Source organism: Sebastes umbrosus, chromosome 12 (genome assembly GCF_015220745.1).
Source record: "Sebastes umbrosus isolate fSebUmb1 chromosome 12, fSebUmb1.pri, whole genome shotgun sequence".
Lineage (NCBI taxonomy): Eukaryota > Metazoa > Chordata > Actinopteri > Perciformes > Sebastidae > Sebastes > Sebastes umbrosus.
The window spans coordinates 27,937,647-27,953,978 of NC_051280.1; the positions used below are offsets into that span (position 1 = coordinate 27,937,647).

The window sequence follows — 16,332 nt, forward strand, 5'->3', positions numbered from 1 at the left end:
AAAAAAAAACGTAGTCAGATTACAGTTACATCTGGTGAAAATGGGGATTACTAGCAGGATTACAATTTTAAGTCATTTAAAATAAAGAACGATATACTATGCGGTTGCGCACATTTAACATTACTTCAGGACATTCAGGAGCCGTCAGGTAGAGGTAGGCGGAGTGGCCCAAGGTAGTGAAAAAAATGCTGTCATTGGGTGGAAATTTCACCATTGTTTTGTATGTAAAGCAGAAAAAATGGAACACCACAGTACAGTGCAAGTTATGACAAAGCAGAATGGTTTGTGGACCAGTTCATCAAGATCATTGTTTTTGCCGAGAGGCATCCCAATGTGAAAAGATGGAAATGGGCGATCCACTTCTAATTTCTGGTCCAGCAAATATAATACTGGAAAAAACTGAAAATTTGTAGGGTTATACCGAATAGTTCGAAGCTTCATTCATAACGTTGACATTTCAATTATTATTATTAATGACTTAAAGAAACATTGCATGCAATAGTCCACCTTCACTTCCCCTCCTCGAGCAACGCAAAGCTCCGTCATCTCTGTAATAACATGTTTTTATCTGATAAAATGTTCTGCTCCAATCCATATTTGTTGCCGTTTAGCCTTTCAAAAACAACATTACTACCTCCACCTTTGTATGTAAAGCAGAAAAGGGCAATAGCAGTACAGTGCAAGTTATCACAAAGCAGAATGGTTTGCACACTTTCCAGTTAATCAAGTACAAAATTTCTTGTCCAGCAAACATATACTGGAAAAAACGGCAATAGTCCATTTCCATATTCACCCCCCCACCCCGCCCTGGAGCAACGCAAGGCTCCGTCGTCTTGTTATTGTCTCAGTCCTCCGTCCAAAGGTCAAATTTATTGAAAAAAGATGCAATCATTTCCAAAATTCACATTTTTACAAGTAATTGAGAGTAATCAGATTACATTATTTTTAAATTTACGATACTTGGATGAGGTTACTGATAACAGGTAATTTGTAATTGTATCGGATTACATTTTTAAAATAACCCTCCCAGCCCTGCTTATGTGATGATATTGTAATAATGCATGGATTGTTTTTTAAAGATATTACTTTAAAAGTATTTAAATTTGTTTTAAGTATTTAATATTTTATAAAGACATTTAATTATAAAGAAATAATCAGTGGAGAGTGGTTTTGAGAACTTCACTGGTAGAAGTGCTGTGTAAAAACTAGGGCTGTCAAAGTTAACGCGATAATAACACGTTAACGCAAATTCATTTTAACGCCACTAATTTCTTTAACGCAATTTACGATATCAATATTTCGGAGGTTGTTGCCGTTTTAAAGCTAGAGTGAAGATACTGGCATCATATGAAATACAATATCTGTCATTGTTTTGTGTTGTTCATTGATTTCTAATCATAAATACATACATATATTTGTATAAAGCAGCATATTTGTCCACTCCCATGTTGATGAGAGTATTAAATTCTTGACAAATCTCCATTTTAGGTGCATTTTGAACAGATAAAAAAATGTGTGATTCATTTTCGATTAATCATGATTAACTATGAACAACCATGCGATTAATCGTGATTAACTATGAACAACCACACGATTAATCTTGATTATAAATTTTAATCGATTAACGGCCCTAGTAAAAACTAGTTCTTTAACTAATGATTATTGTCATTACTGATTAATCTGCAGATAAATCTCTTGATTAAACGATTTAGTCTAACAAATGTCAGAAAATAATAAAAAAAATGCAAATCACAATTCCCCCACAATGTTCAACCAACAGTAAAAAAAACAAAACAGACATGATATAAAACAGAGAAATTAAGCAAATCCTCACATTCTAGAAAAAAAAGAAAGATTTTAACAATTAATTGATCATCAAACTAGTTTCTGAATATTCTGTTCATCGACTAACTGATCAATTAATTGTTTCAGATTCATAAAAACATTTCTCATCGATCATCTGATTACAGAACTTCTTTGGCGCTGATACACTGCAGTTCTTAGCTAACTTTAAAGCAGTCATGAGGAGACTGGAGTGTGTGTCAAACACAGAAACTCTGCAGCATCTGACTCTGTCACTGACTCGGTGAATAAAAAGCCCAGACAGAGTACTAAAAGCATCCCAGCAAAAAGGAGAGCAAAAGTGTGCCAAATATAGCTCCCATTCATTGTTAGAAACATACAAACACACACATACAGCACACTCATGCGCAGTAGTCTACGGAGACTCAAAAAACGCCCCGGGGACGTCCACAGCACACAGCACGCTGCACATTGATAAAAAGATGACAAGAAGTGAAACTAGGTTAAAAACTGAACCTTACCATCCACGACACGTTATGATGTTTGAAGAAAAAAAAAACATGTAAAAGGGAAAACCCCAACTTCTACATCAAAGAAGGGAACCAGCTCAGCAGTGACAAACTAACTGACTCCATCCCGCTGGTTGACTCTACTAATGTATGTACACAAGAGTTGAGCCTATTGGGCCGTCCCAGGAGGAGTGGCAGTAAGAGGCTGCATGAAACTGACTCTGAGACCTGACAGGGCTCTTATGAGGGATGGAAACAATTAGCTTCCAAGTACAGATTTTTGACAACGACATTAAGGTCAAATTAATGATGAGTTGAAATAATAAGTTTGTATACAAGTGATCTTGGCCTCTGGGGCCTCTTCTTTGCTTTGCTCTATCTGGAGAATATTGGGATGTTAGGCCACATGCAATATTTGCAGCACGTTCTAACATGTTTTGAAACTGAATAAAATGTGTTTGTTTTTTTATTTAATTTAACACAAACAAAAAGGCTTCTTGAGGTTTTGGCAACAAAACTACAACTTCTTTAGGTTTAGGGATGTGGGTCAATAGGGGCCCATATGTGAGGCTGATTTTCTCTATTTCATATCAGTTTAAACTTGAACATCTCTTGGTTTTGGACTGTTTTTTTTTTTGTTTACTTTTCATAGACTGAATCATGAAAATGTTTCAGCTCTATTTGCAACTAAATCATTAATAAACGTGGCTAATGGCAAAATGCAAAGCGAGAGAGACACTGCTCGCACAGCAGCAGTGTGCTTAACAAGAGGAGCACAGGAGGTGGAGCAGCTTGGAAACAGGTTTTGGTTGTGAAAGATTCAGGCATGCGTAATGGTGCTGCAGATGGAACACACACATTCCAGTCCTGACCCGACACCAATCAACCGAGGATGACAGGAGGTGAGTCCAGAATAGACTGTGCTTACAGACCCTTCATTTTCAAAAAAATTACAAAAAAAACCTTATCTTGTGCTTCCTACGGACAGAGTAATTGTGTGTTGTGTTATGTAATTTTTGTTTTATTTGGAGAAGCCAAAGACAAGTTTCCACTGAGGTGGACAACAAAGTAAGTAAGTAAGCAAGTAAGAACATGTAAGTAAGTAAGTACGTAAGTAAGTAAGTACATGTAAGTAAGTATAGTAAGTAAGTACGTACGTTTTTGAGAAGGATTTTCGGTCAGCACCAAGGTGCTTCTGGAAAACCATCCAAGCTGTGTACAGTAAGGATGGGACACTGGTGACCTCAACTGAGGAGGCAATCGAGTGAGTGAAGATGGACCTCAGAAATAGAGAACCAACTTGTTGATTTGTGGCAGCAACACGAGTGTTTATTTAACGTGTCTCCATGACTTCATCCATCCATCCTTCGTGAATTTTGTTTAAACTAAAGTCAGGTTCGATCGCGAGAGATTTTGCGAGATTCCGTTTTTTTCCTCTCTTGGGCCATACGTGGTGCACAGGGAGGGTGGGGGAAAAAAACATATCAAAGTATTTCAAGTTGAGGAAAAAGAAGAACTTCTTGTGGTGCATATGCAAGTCTCTGGGCAAAAAGTATGTGATATTTTATATGCCAAAAGGCAGACTGTATCTCAGCAAAACTGCTAACCTAATCAACAGCCTAATTAGATTTTTATGAGGCTATGCTTTTTTTGAGAATCATAAGTAGATTGTAATGAAGGCAATGAAGAAACTATGAACAAGGACGGGTTTCTTAATCAATGAAAACATTAGCAAATGAATGAATAAATAAATGGTATAATGGTGGTGGATAATGTACCGATACTACGCCTTTTTTTAGCCATGCCAGCGCCATGACTCAAGGGTGACAATGTCGGTCGGCCCCTTTGGTCCGCCACTTTGGTCCAGACTGAAAAAAACTATTGGATGGATTTACCATGGAATTTGGTAAAGACATTAATGGCTCCCTGACGATGTATCCTAATGACTTTGGCGATCCCCTGACTTTTCATTTAGCGCCATCATCACGTAAATAATTAAATTTGTCCAATACTTTGGTTGACAAAAAATATCGGGAACACGAATGACATTCCCATCACACGCTAAACTAAGATGATGAACACAGTAAAAATTACGACTGCTAAACGTCTGCATGATCACATTGTCATTGTGAGCATGCTAGCATACTGCTGTTAGCATGTAGCTCAAAGCAGCACTATGGAAAAGTACAGCCTCCCAAAGCAGCTAAGGTAAGGTCATATTTATTTTCCCCGAGGGGCAAATTGTTCTACTGCTGGCAATAAATCAGTCAATCAATCATCACAGCACACAAACCATTGTTGAGCTGTAAGTATGCTTCATCAGAACTGCTTGAGGGATGAAACTACAGAAACCACCACGCCTTTCCGGCCATTTCTGTATTTACATTCCTAACACAAATTGTCACTTTTCACGTTAACAAACGAGGGCAGCACCATGATTGTCTTTCAGGAGAGACTGCTCCCATATTTAAATGATTGACCTTTCTATGACTCGTTCGTGTCCCGTATTCACAATGTTAAATTTCATTTTCACTGTAAAAACGTAGTCATTTTAAGCCCAACCATGATTTTTTTTCCTAAACCTAATTAAAGGGACTGTTTGTAACTTTGTAAGCGTATAAATGTAGCGGGTCGGCACACATGCGCGCTCGCATATGCGCGTTCACGTGTAGCCGCTGTACCCTCCTCCTCTGCGACGCTGACTTTCGTTGATTTCACGGCCGCAGGTTGCTGTTAACAAGCATTTCTGAAAGTTACAAATAGTCCCTTTAAGTGGTTTTGTTTGAAATTCACAATGTTAAAGCTGGAGTAAACAGATTGGAGCAAATATGATTACAAAAAGTTATTTTTATAAAACGGTCCCTATATCCTGACAGTAGTGCATGAGACAGGTAATCTGAAAAAAATCAGGTGCCTCCGGTGTACTTCGGTGCTCCTAATGACATCTGCACGATTTCACAAAGTGGAGGAAAACAACCAATCAGAGCCGAGCTGGAGCCTTGCCATCTCTGAGCGGCTTTCAATCACTTGCGAACTCTAACTAGGCAGCGCTGATCAAATATGAATCAATATTCTGTTACTGTAATGCCTATTTCTTGCATAAAATGTTTTCAGAAACATCTCGTAGTGTACTGCTTGGCTGTAAAATGAGAACGTTTGTGACCATTGAGATCATTTGAGGAAATACCAAGCACCGCCCACCAGTCGGAGCAAACTATCTCATTTTTCAGCTAAAGCGAACAAATATTGATTCATATTTGATCAGCGCTGCCTAGTTTGACCGTTTGATCGGAGTTCCCAAGTAATTGAGAGCTGCCTCCGTTGAATGAACAGCCAATAGGAACGCTCTTTCTCTCTGAAATGACCGTTGATTGGCTAAAGCCCCCGTCATGGGCTAGATTTTTTAATGCCTGACAGCAGAGCCATGAGGAGGAGCAGAAGTCTTGAATTACAATTAGGGCTTTGTATTGGCAAGAATCTGGCGATACGATACGTATCGTGATACAGGGGTTACGATTCAATATATCACAATATATATTTTGATACTGTAAACAAGGTGGTATATTGCGATTTTTTAAATGTAATTTTAGGAAAACTGTCATAGAATAAAGAGAACACCACCATATGCATAAAATCTGAGCAAAAAAGTTACTTTTTTATGCAATTTACATTTATCACAGTCCCTGTAACATCCAACATCATAGCACTACCTTTTTAAGAGGGCACAGACACTGAGACACTGAGAGGGCACTTGTCTTTGCAAATTAAATAAAGTATTGACTGAGTGAATTTTTGCATGTGTTTTGCTTGTGTTTTTGAAAATCAATACAGTATGACGCCAAAAATATTCTGCCTACTTCTGCTTTAAGCACGTGTTTACTGCGACCGTAAAGTGATGCCAAAGGGACAAAGCGTCAGTATTTAGTAAAGTAGTGACGAGTTGGGATGAGAACGTGTCATCAGGACAGGTACAAACACTGTTGATCTAAGGCCTCTCCTCGCCTTGTTTTGTCTCCCCTTCACTTTCCATGTCTCTTAAAGGAATTCAATAAGTGGCAGACAACTTATACAGAGGTGAAGGAACTAGTGAATATCGTAGTCACCAAGGTCCCTGCTCAAGGAATTTTTCACAAGTCCTGCTGAAAGAATGATTCTTTCACAAGCTCTTACATAAAAACAAAAAAAACTGAATGGAAGTTAACCCCATCACAAAGCAAAAAAAAAAGCTTTAAAGGTCAGCCCTATTGACCTTCAATATTAGCCTGCTGTTGGTCAAAAGAAATGGGAGGATGCCACTATAGTTACACATTAACCATCAGGAGGGTTTCTTTGTTAGGGCCCCATTTTTCTGGGGACAGGATGACCCTTTGAGCCAAAGAACTGCGAGTCACGAGGCATGCAGCTGAAAGATAATTAGTTTAGTTAGTTCTTAATTTTGCTGAACCATCTTGAAAGCAAGAAATGAACTGAGGTGAAGACACACAAGAGGGACTCATTAATTACTTTCCTTTATCTAAAATACAGATGCAACACCAGCCTCCTTGTACTCACACAATCATACACGCTGTTCTCGATTTTCGCTCTACATCTCCTACACTGTAGCAGCGTGGGGCCCTTTGGCTCCCTGTCTCACATGGTGTTCAAGACAAAATAGCATCCGTCATTGCCATTTACAATGCATCATATTGTTGGGCTTGCAAAGCAGCTGGGTCTATTATCAATAATGTCAATATGCGGCAGTATGATTGGGACTCCACAAGTTCTGTTTTGTCATGATAGACAGCCTCTTTCTTACGCTGTGCACAGAAAGGTGAATGTGGCTTAGAAATTGTGACGGCACTCAAAGCAGCACTAACTATGCTCAGGCCTTTGCTTCGGCACCCAGTAAATAGAGTCAACTATGCATCACTTTGGACCGTTGAAGAAAATAAGAATTATTACAATAAGGCAACGGCATTGGGAATGAAAATACATGGGCTTTTAAAATGACGAAATCAGGCAGACAGTGAAGGGAGAGTGCTGCAAAAATACATAATCTATCAATACAAAATAAACCTAGCAATGTGGACTCTTTCTAAACCCTCTGCCAAGAAAACTGAGTTGCAATCACTGTGCTAAATAGTGCAGCGAATAGGGGTGTAAGAAAATATCGAGTATCGCGATATTTTGTTTTGTGATACTGTATCGATTCTCAAAAACACTGAATAGATTTTTTTATTAATAGTTTACATGCAAAAATGTACTCAGTCAATACTTCATTTAATTTGCAAAGACAAGTGCCCCCTCAGTGTCTGTGCCCTCTCAAAGTAGTGCAGTGATGTTGGATGTTACAGGGACTGTGATAAATGTAAATTGGATAAAAAAACTTTTTTTGCTCAGATTTTATGCATATGGTGGTGTGTTCTTTATTCTATGACAGTTTTCCTAAAATTAGATTTAAAAAATCTCAATATATCGCCTTGTTTAAAGTATCGAAATATATTGCGATATATTGAATCGTAACCCCTGTATCGCGATACGTATCGTATCGCCAGATTCTTGCCAATACACAGTCCTAGCAGCGATAATGTAAATAGAGTAAAGAAAACCTTGTCAAAGGCATATTCTGATGGTAATCAACGAATAGACGCTACAATAGACTACAACACAAACACACACAAGCACGCACATACCCAAGCAGGAGTCGATCTCTCTTTGTTTTAAATGGAATGAAGACCCCCGAGACATCAAAAATCAAACACAACAAATACCAACCGCAGTATTACTGTATCTGGGGTATAATGAGGAAGATTGCTATAAACATGTAGAGAATCTATTCAGTCACTTCTCTGTCTCTATGTGTCATCCCTGTGATAGTCTGGTGACCTTGTCCAGGGTGTACCCCGCCTTCGCCCAATGTCAGCTGCGATCGGCTCCAGCCCCCCGTCCACGATCATGGGATCATAGGATAAGCGGTTACAGATAATGGATGGATGGATGAAAAATACGGTGATCAAGAAATCACACCCCTGGAGCGCCTTCGTAGCCGAGTGGTTACAGCGCATGCCCGCACCGCAACGTCCCGGGTTGCATGTCATACTCCCTCTCTCCTCCCCCCCATTTCCAGTCTTTGTTCCACCAGAGCTTAACTTTGCTGCTGACAATATACAGTATATATATACAGTATATATATATATATATATATATTTATATATATATATATATATATATTTATATATATTTTTATCAGTGTTTAACTTAGTATTATATTTCCAACTCAACTTCAAAGAACTTCAAAGCTCACCTGTAGCTAGAAAACCAGACTGGCTCACATTTAATTAAATAATACCTACCTACCTACTGTGTTGAATATGTTTGCAGTCAGATCAGGCAGCACTTCCACTCAGGTGGTCTACAACAGAGGTTCTCAATCTTTTTGGGGCCAGGGACCCCTTACAGGGGAGGACATTTTCCAAGGACCCCTTCATAATCGTAACAGTGATTAAAGCATATGCTTACTACCATTTGTGCTCTTAGATGCCATTGGAACTAAAAACTTCAGACCTGTTTCACAGTGATAAACAGAAACACATTTTAATTTGAATCATGTTAAGATAAGATGAGATAATTCTGTATTAGTCCCACACAGTGGGGAAATGTGCAATGTTACTGAATGTTAAAGCAGCAGTAGGTAGAATTGGAGCAAATATGATTAAAAAAAGTTATTTTTATAAAACGGTCACTATATCCTGACAGTAATCAATGAGACAGGTAATCTGAAAAAAAAATCATGTGCCTCTGTGTCCTCTGGTGCTCCTGATGGCATCTGCAAGACTTCACAGACCGAAGGAAAACAACCAATCAGAGCCAAGCTGGAGCCTTGCCGTCTCTGAGCAGCTGTCAATCACTCGCGAACTCCGATCAAACGGTCAAACTAGGGAGCGCTGATCAAATATGAATCAATATTCTGTTACTGTAATGCCTAATTCTCACGTAAAATGTTTTCGGAGACATCTTGTAGTGTACTGTTTAGCTGTAAAATGAGATAGTTTGTGAACCGGCAGCCATGTTGAGATCAGTTGAGGAAATACCAAGCACCGCCCACCACCGGAGCAAACTTTCTCATTTTACAGCTAAACAGTACACTACAAGATGTTTCTGAAAACATTTGAGGTGAGAAATAGGCATTACAGTGAGAGAATATTGATTCATAATTCATCAGTGGAGTTTGCGAGTGATTGACAGCTGCCTCCGTTGAATGAACAGCCAATAGGAACGCTCTCTCTCTCTGAAATGACCTGTGATTGGCCAAAGTCTCCCGTCATAGGCTAGATTATTTAAAGCCTGAAAACAGAGCCATGAGGAGGTGCAGAAGTCTAGTTTTCTCTCAGAATACTTGAATTACAATATGCTAAAAGGTTATTATGGAAGTTTTGCCCAATGATGCCAAAAACATTCTGCCTACTGCTGCTTTAATACCACTTATATACCTTTAAACATAGAGTGAATTTAGTCAAATTGCATTTGGATTCAACTTGACATCATTTATAGCCCACATTTCTAGTAATTGATCTTAAAAGCTTTCAGAAAATGAACAGTAGCAAGACTGGCATGGCCCTAATAAACTTACCAGTCTAACTCTTAGTAAGTGCTTCAACTTAAAAATAATGAACCTACTGCTGTGTGTCTTATCAGAGTCTCTATTGGCCCAAAGCTAACGTGGGTGGGAGTAATGGACACAATATGTTTGTTTTATTGACCCAAATGGTCCCCATCTGTCGATGTATACTTCATAATGATAAAGCACAATTTTATAATTTATGGCAAATTATTTCGCAGACCCCCAGACAGAGTGCCACGGACCCCACTTTGAGAACCACTGGTCTACAAAACACACCTGAAACATCCTTGAGATGTTGATGCTGAGCTGCTGCACTCCTGAACAAATACCAAAGAGCTAACAAGCCTAACTATGCTATGGGGCCCCCTAGTGGTCGCAGCATGTAGCTCCATCTTGTTCTTTCTCACCTTTCTTCCTATCTCCTCCTCTCCTCCCAACTGGGTGAAACAGAGAGCTTTCATGCATAACATAGCGGCACCATCACTGTGTTAAACTTTGAAGATGTGTGATCAAAGCACCTGTCTGTTACGCACAGAGATCTCTGACACTACAACTAACTTTGTTGTATTACTACAGATATGCATGGAGCATCATTTCTTCTTCCATCTCCTCTACTATTTCCTCAACCCTTTCAATGTATCTCTCCTAGCCCTTATATTCTATCATTTTCCAGATATGTCTGGACTAATACATCACAAAAATAACAATGAAATATCTCAGAGCCTACTGGGAAAACTGTCTGATACAAGTAATGGGAAAGTAACATCATAATAAATATTACAAATATGCTACAGTGTGCAAATGCAACAGATTAATCGTTAATTATATGTTTACTTTCTCACACAAAATTGAAAATTTCAAGATCCATAAATCGTATTTGACACCACAGGTATAGGAACCAGGACGGCCTAGTCTTGCGAGGATTATATGTCCTTCATGTGGTGAGGCAAAAACTAACAGTATGAAGTTTGGGGAGGTGGATTGATGGACATTGTCCACATCCAAATTCCAAGCTGGACAACCATATTTGCATTTCATTTTTGACACTTCCAGGCAGCAAACAGTTGCCTATTTACACATACAGCAGACACAGATCAACACTAGCATTCATTTGGAGTTGCTTTGGTTTGCATCTGGCAAATGTAAGTCCAATATTCACTCTCCTTTTAGCTTTGTTTTGGTCTGCACCAACACTTTAGCTGCTAAATGCTCCGCTATGTTCACCAGCTAGTTGCAGTTTGTTGCTAGGCAGTCAGAGCTTTTTTTGATGAAAACAGCTGCCTTCTGCTGCTGGAAACAAGGTTGATGTGTGAACCAAAACAAAAAGGTTTTGGCCGTAAAACCCAAACAATGTGCTGAAAGGCACTAAAATGCTCCATAAAGCTGAAGGCGACAGCAGTTTCTTGTGCTAATTCTTTGTTGGGTTGTCACTACTAATCTATTCTTTCACATTGCATGTGGTAACTAGGGAGGTGACCGTGAGGACATTTTCCCACCAGTTAATAAACGTATGACAAAACCAATGTTACAGATTACACCGGACATTTTACAAGAAAACCATCAACAGTCTCTGCAGAGGTGCTTCCTATTAATCAATAAACTGGCAGCTTATGTCCCCCCACTTTACTGCTGATTGCTCTAATCCTGTGAGTAATAATTTCAGCCATAGTTCAAATGTTCTAAAAAGCATCAAAACAGACCCTCGTCACAGCCATATTAAATGCCATGTTAAATGTTATGGTCTGGCAACTATACCCCAATGTCCTTTCAACATATGCAAAATTGTGTGTTACCTACGGATACAGATACGGCATAAGGAAAGCAAATAGAAAAGGCTGGATGAAAGAAAGGCCCTCCTGTGTGTGGATAAGGATATGGTGGGAAGGGGGTTGGTGCGTACGTGTGTCGGGGCCTGGGGTTAAGTTACCGCTATTCATGCATGCACAACTTCTGTTGACATACCCTACTTTTACCATTCAGTCCAGCAACCAATTTGGCCATATCACTACAACTGATACATATGGAACAACTATTGTCATTACTGAGTTGTCTGCCAATAAATGTCCCGATTATTAGTTTGGTCCATAATAAGACAGAAACTCAAACGTATACACAATTATGTAAAACTGTAAAACAGCAAACATTTACATTTGAGTAACTGGAACTAGTGAATGTTTGACAATTTTGGCCATATACACCAGAATCCCATTAAATACTAACATACATATTTGTAAAGCCTCTTCAGTGATGTATGGTTACATATACAGTATAATGTCCCTATAAGAACTAGTATTTTGTAATATAGTAATTAGGGCTGTCAAAATTAACGCAATAATAGCGCGTTAACACAAATTTGTTTTACGACACTAATTTCTTTAACGCATTAAAGCAACTTGTGATTTGACGGGCTCAGTTTTACAGCTAGAGTGAACCATGTTATACTAGCTTGTCGCAAAGGAGGCTGAATAACGCTCCAAACTTTCGCTAAATTTTTTTTTAATTTTTCAAAGGGGTCCCTTGACCTGAAAATGGGTTCTGCGGGTACCCACAAGTCTCCCCTTTACAGACATGACCACTTCATGATAATCACATGCAGTTTGGTGCAAGTTATAGTCAAGTCAGCACACAATTTATTTTTTCATTCACATTTATTCATTGTATTTTAGTGGTTTTAGTGATCAGTGGAGCCTCGAGTATTTCTTTTGTCTATTGACTGTGAAACTAAAATGTGTGTACACGACGGATACCTTGTCTTTTTACTACAAACCATATTTACCTATGAGTACAAATAAAGTGACCTGAACATAAACCTGTTGGGCTCGAGTTTGCCATGTTACAATTTGAGCATATTTATTTTGCTAAATGCAGTACCTGTGAGGGTTTCTGGACAATAACTGTCATTATTTTGTGTTGTTAATTGATTTCCAACAAGGCAAAAGTGAGCATTGCTCACTGCTTGACCCCTACCAAAGTAGGGCCAAAGATTGGAACTAATGGAATTAATGGGCATTAACTAATGGGCACCCTGAGCTTCTAACCCCCAAAATGCACAACTAGACCACACTGTCAACCATCATACCAAATGTGAAATATTTTTCGAGTTGTACTGCGGAAACTAAATTGAAGACGGAAAAAAATCCCAGTTTTTGGTCAACATTTCCCAAATTTTGGGCACCCTGGACTTCTGACCCCTAAAAAGCACAACTACACCACACTGTCAACCATCATACCAAATTTGAAGTTCCTTAGTTAAATCATTTCAGAGTTCTGCTCCAGAAAAGAAAGTGTGACACGCGAACAGACAAAAGGACGGAAAAGCGGAGCGCCATATACCCCAACTACGTTGTTGCATTTGCATAAAGCAGCATATTTGTCCACTCCCATGTTGACAAGAGCATTAAATACTTGACAAATCTCCCTTTAAGGTAGATTTTGAACAGATAAAAAAAAAGTGTGATTAATTTGCAATTAATCATGATTAACTACGGACTATCAATATTTTGATCGATTGACACACACACACACACACACACACACACACACACACACACACACATTACTAGATTTTAAATAAGAAAAGATAGTCCAATAACTGAGTTTAGGTATCAGAATCAGTATCGGGAGCAAAAACAGTGGGATCAATTCATCTCTGATATGTGTTTATGTAATAATAATAATAATAATAATAATACATGTTTTTTATACTTTCAAATATCAATATGGGTATGACAGTCCTCACAAATATAAAAATATAATATAATAATTGTTATTATTAAAATGATTGTCAATACAATTTTGTAATGTCTCCTATAATATGAGCATGTATAATGTCAGCATAACAACTATTAATAGTATTTTAGAATACCACAAAGCAGGAAACTAGCAAACTATGCTATTACATCATATCTCACCTATAAAAGTCAACTACATACACTCTATGACAGGAAGTGTTTCAAGAAGAATATTTCAACAAGGTCCAATAATCTGAGTTTAGGTATCAGAATCAGTATTGGGAGCTAAAACAGTGGGATCAATTCATCTCTTTGTTATGTGTTTATGTAATACTACTACTACTAATAATAATAATAATAATAATAATAATAATGTATGATTTTTTTTACACTTTCAAATCAATATCAATATGGGTATTTTGTAATGTATCCTATAATATTAGCATATATAATGTCCCCATAAGAACTATTAATAGTATTTTAGAATACTAAAAGGAGGCTATTAGCAAACTGCGCAGCTGATACATCACACCTCATCAGATAAAAGTCAACTAGACTCTATGACAGGAAGTGTTTCAAGAAGAATATTTCAACATGGGGGAAGTCCCCCCCCCTACATCTATAACCTCCACCCCCCACCTCCATCTCTCTCTCCTTCCTCCTTTAAGAGTCACATCAACAAGAGGAGGAGGGGTGGTGCCACGTGGTCCTGCCAGCTGAGATAAAGTAACGACTTTAACGGGCTGGCACCACCTTTACTCCAACTGTCCACTTGTTGAATGCCTCTAATAGCTACATGGTCATTCTGACACATTCACAGCATCAACATGTTGCTCCTCTAGGATGCTACAATCACATTACAACATCATTCAGTCAGTTCAAACACAACAAACTATGTCATTATTATGAGCAGACTTACCAGAGAGGTGAGCTCTCGTCTGTTGTGCTGGGTTTTCTCCTCCGATATGGGGTTATTTAGAAGTTGCATCCCCTTAAAGAAGTCTTCCGCCAACAACTTCTACTTTAAGCCCCTCCTTTCTCCACAGAGAAATAGGCGGCCACATGTGAGCTTCTGTCTCCCTGTGTGGCGACACAACCTGTCAGAGACACACTGGGTGCTGCTGAAGGTGGATGGGTGCTGAGGATGCATGGATGGGTGCTGAGGATGCATGGATGGGTGTCACACTGGCTGCACCAACAACCTCACACCTACTGGGTCAGATGCCCATTAACATGTGCTCAATTATGACTTAATTATAGGCTTCTATGTCAAAGCAATTAAGTACCAATCCAATCAATGATAAATTAAACTGTGCCATAGTATAACATTATGATGAGTTATCATAATGATATTATGAGAGATGTTTTCTCGACATGCACGTGTTCAGTGGAGGGATGTGAATGCATGTGTTGCTCATTCTTTTGTTAGAAGAGAATCATGCCGCAACGATCCCTCACAGTCAGAGACCCTTGTGGGGCTTTTTTTTTGTGGTGTGTGTGTGTGAGTTTGCAGCCAGTGCAATCACATCCGACATGCAGTACAGTGATGATAATGCGAATTCTATCCCATCAGTCAAAGACACACAGAGAGAGAGAGTATAATGTGTGGATTTGATGCGATGCTCCAGACAGGTGTGGTAGCCTCGGCTGTACACTGGTGAGAGATGGAGGCACATCCACATCATATATGAGAGAGAGAGAGAGAGAGGAGAGAGAGGAGAGAGGGATGGGATGACAGATGCAGCAGCAGGAGGAAATATGGATGATGACACTCCGGAGTGTTTTTTTTTGTTTGCATGCAGAAGCAGGCTTTACCTTGTTTGTTTTTTGTTTTTTTTGTTGGACCGATCAGGTTGTAGGGCTGTTGGGAGAAGGCGGTGGAGGTAGAGGAGGAGGAGGAGGTAAAGGAGGAGGAGGAGACACGCATGCAGGCGCGGTGCTGGTCAGACTGGGGTGAGAGGAGGGGAGGTGCTGGTTTTACATATTTTGGGGTGGCGGTCTAAACATTTTGCAGACTAAAAATGCTTCAGTTAACTGCACAATCTAACAGTGCCACAAAGAAAACGAGTCAGAATGTATGGATCTATCCTTAATTTCCTTAAGAAAAAAAAAATGTGAAGTAGTATAGGAATATGGAATATAAGACTCCAAAAAAAACAAAAAAAAAGGATATATTTCTTCCCACAGCATTGTCTCCCTTCAGTGGTATAACTACTTACTTTTTTAGAATCATATTTTACATAAAACAACATATTATATTACAAAAATAACCCCTTGATACATTTCAGATTTCAAATTGTGATCAGGATTTGGGGTGGCAGTCAAAATATGTTGCAGCCTAAAATGCTTCAAAATCTAACAGTGCCGCAAAGAAAACACCTCACAATTTATGGATCTATCCTTGATTTCCTAAAGAAAAAGAAAAAAATTAAAGTAGTCTATATTTTGAAAGGAGGCATTTTGCAACTAATGTCACAATCATTATGGGAATATGGAATATAAGACTCCAAAAAAACTTAGAAAAAAAAAAGATATATTCCTTCCCATTGTCTCCTTCCAGTGGTGGAGCTAGTTACTTTTTTTAAGATTCCTATTTTACATAAAACAACATATTATATTACAAAAATAGCCCCTTGATACATTTCAGATTTCAAATTGTGATCAGGATTTGGGGTGGCGGTCTAAACAT

At 38.7% G+C, this 16,332-nt stretch overlaps 1 protein-coding gene across 1 annotated transcript in view; it reads right to left on the reverse strand.

Moving 5' to 3' along the window:
* slc6a9 (solute carrier family 6 member 9) overlaps positions 1 to 15,861 on the reverse strand; it is a 95,987-nt gene extending 80,126 nt beyond the window's left edge. The window contains exons 1-2 of the mRNA XM_037787726.1: positions 15,459 to 15,861; positions 14,563 to 14,723 (exon numbers count right to left, since the gene is read on the reverse strand). The gene's annotated coding sequence lies outside the window, so the exon portion shown is untranslated. The remainder of the gene's footprint in view (positions 1 to 14,562; positions 14,724 to 15,458) is intronic.
* Between the last annotated feature and the right edge of the window lie 471 nt (positions 15,862 to 16,332).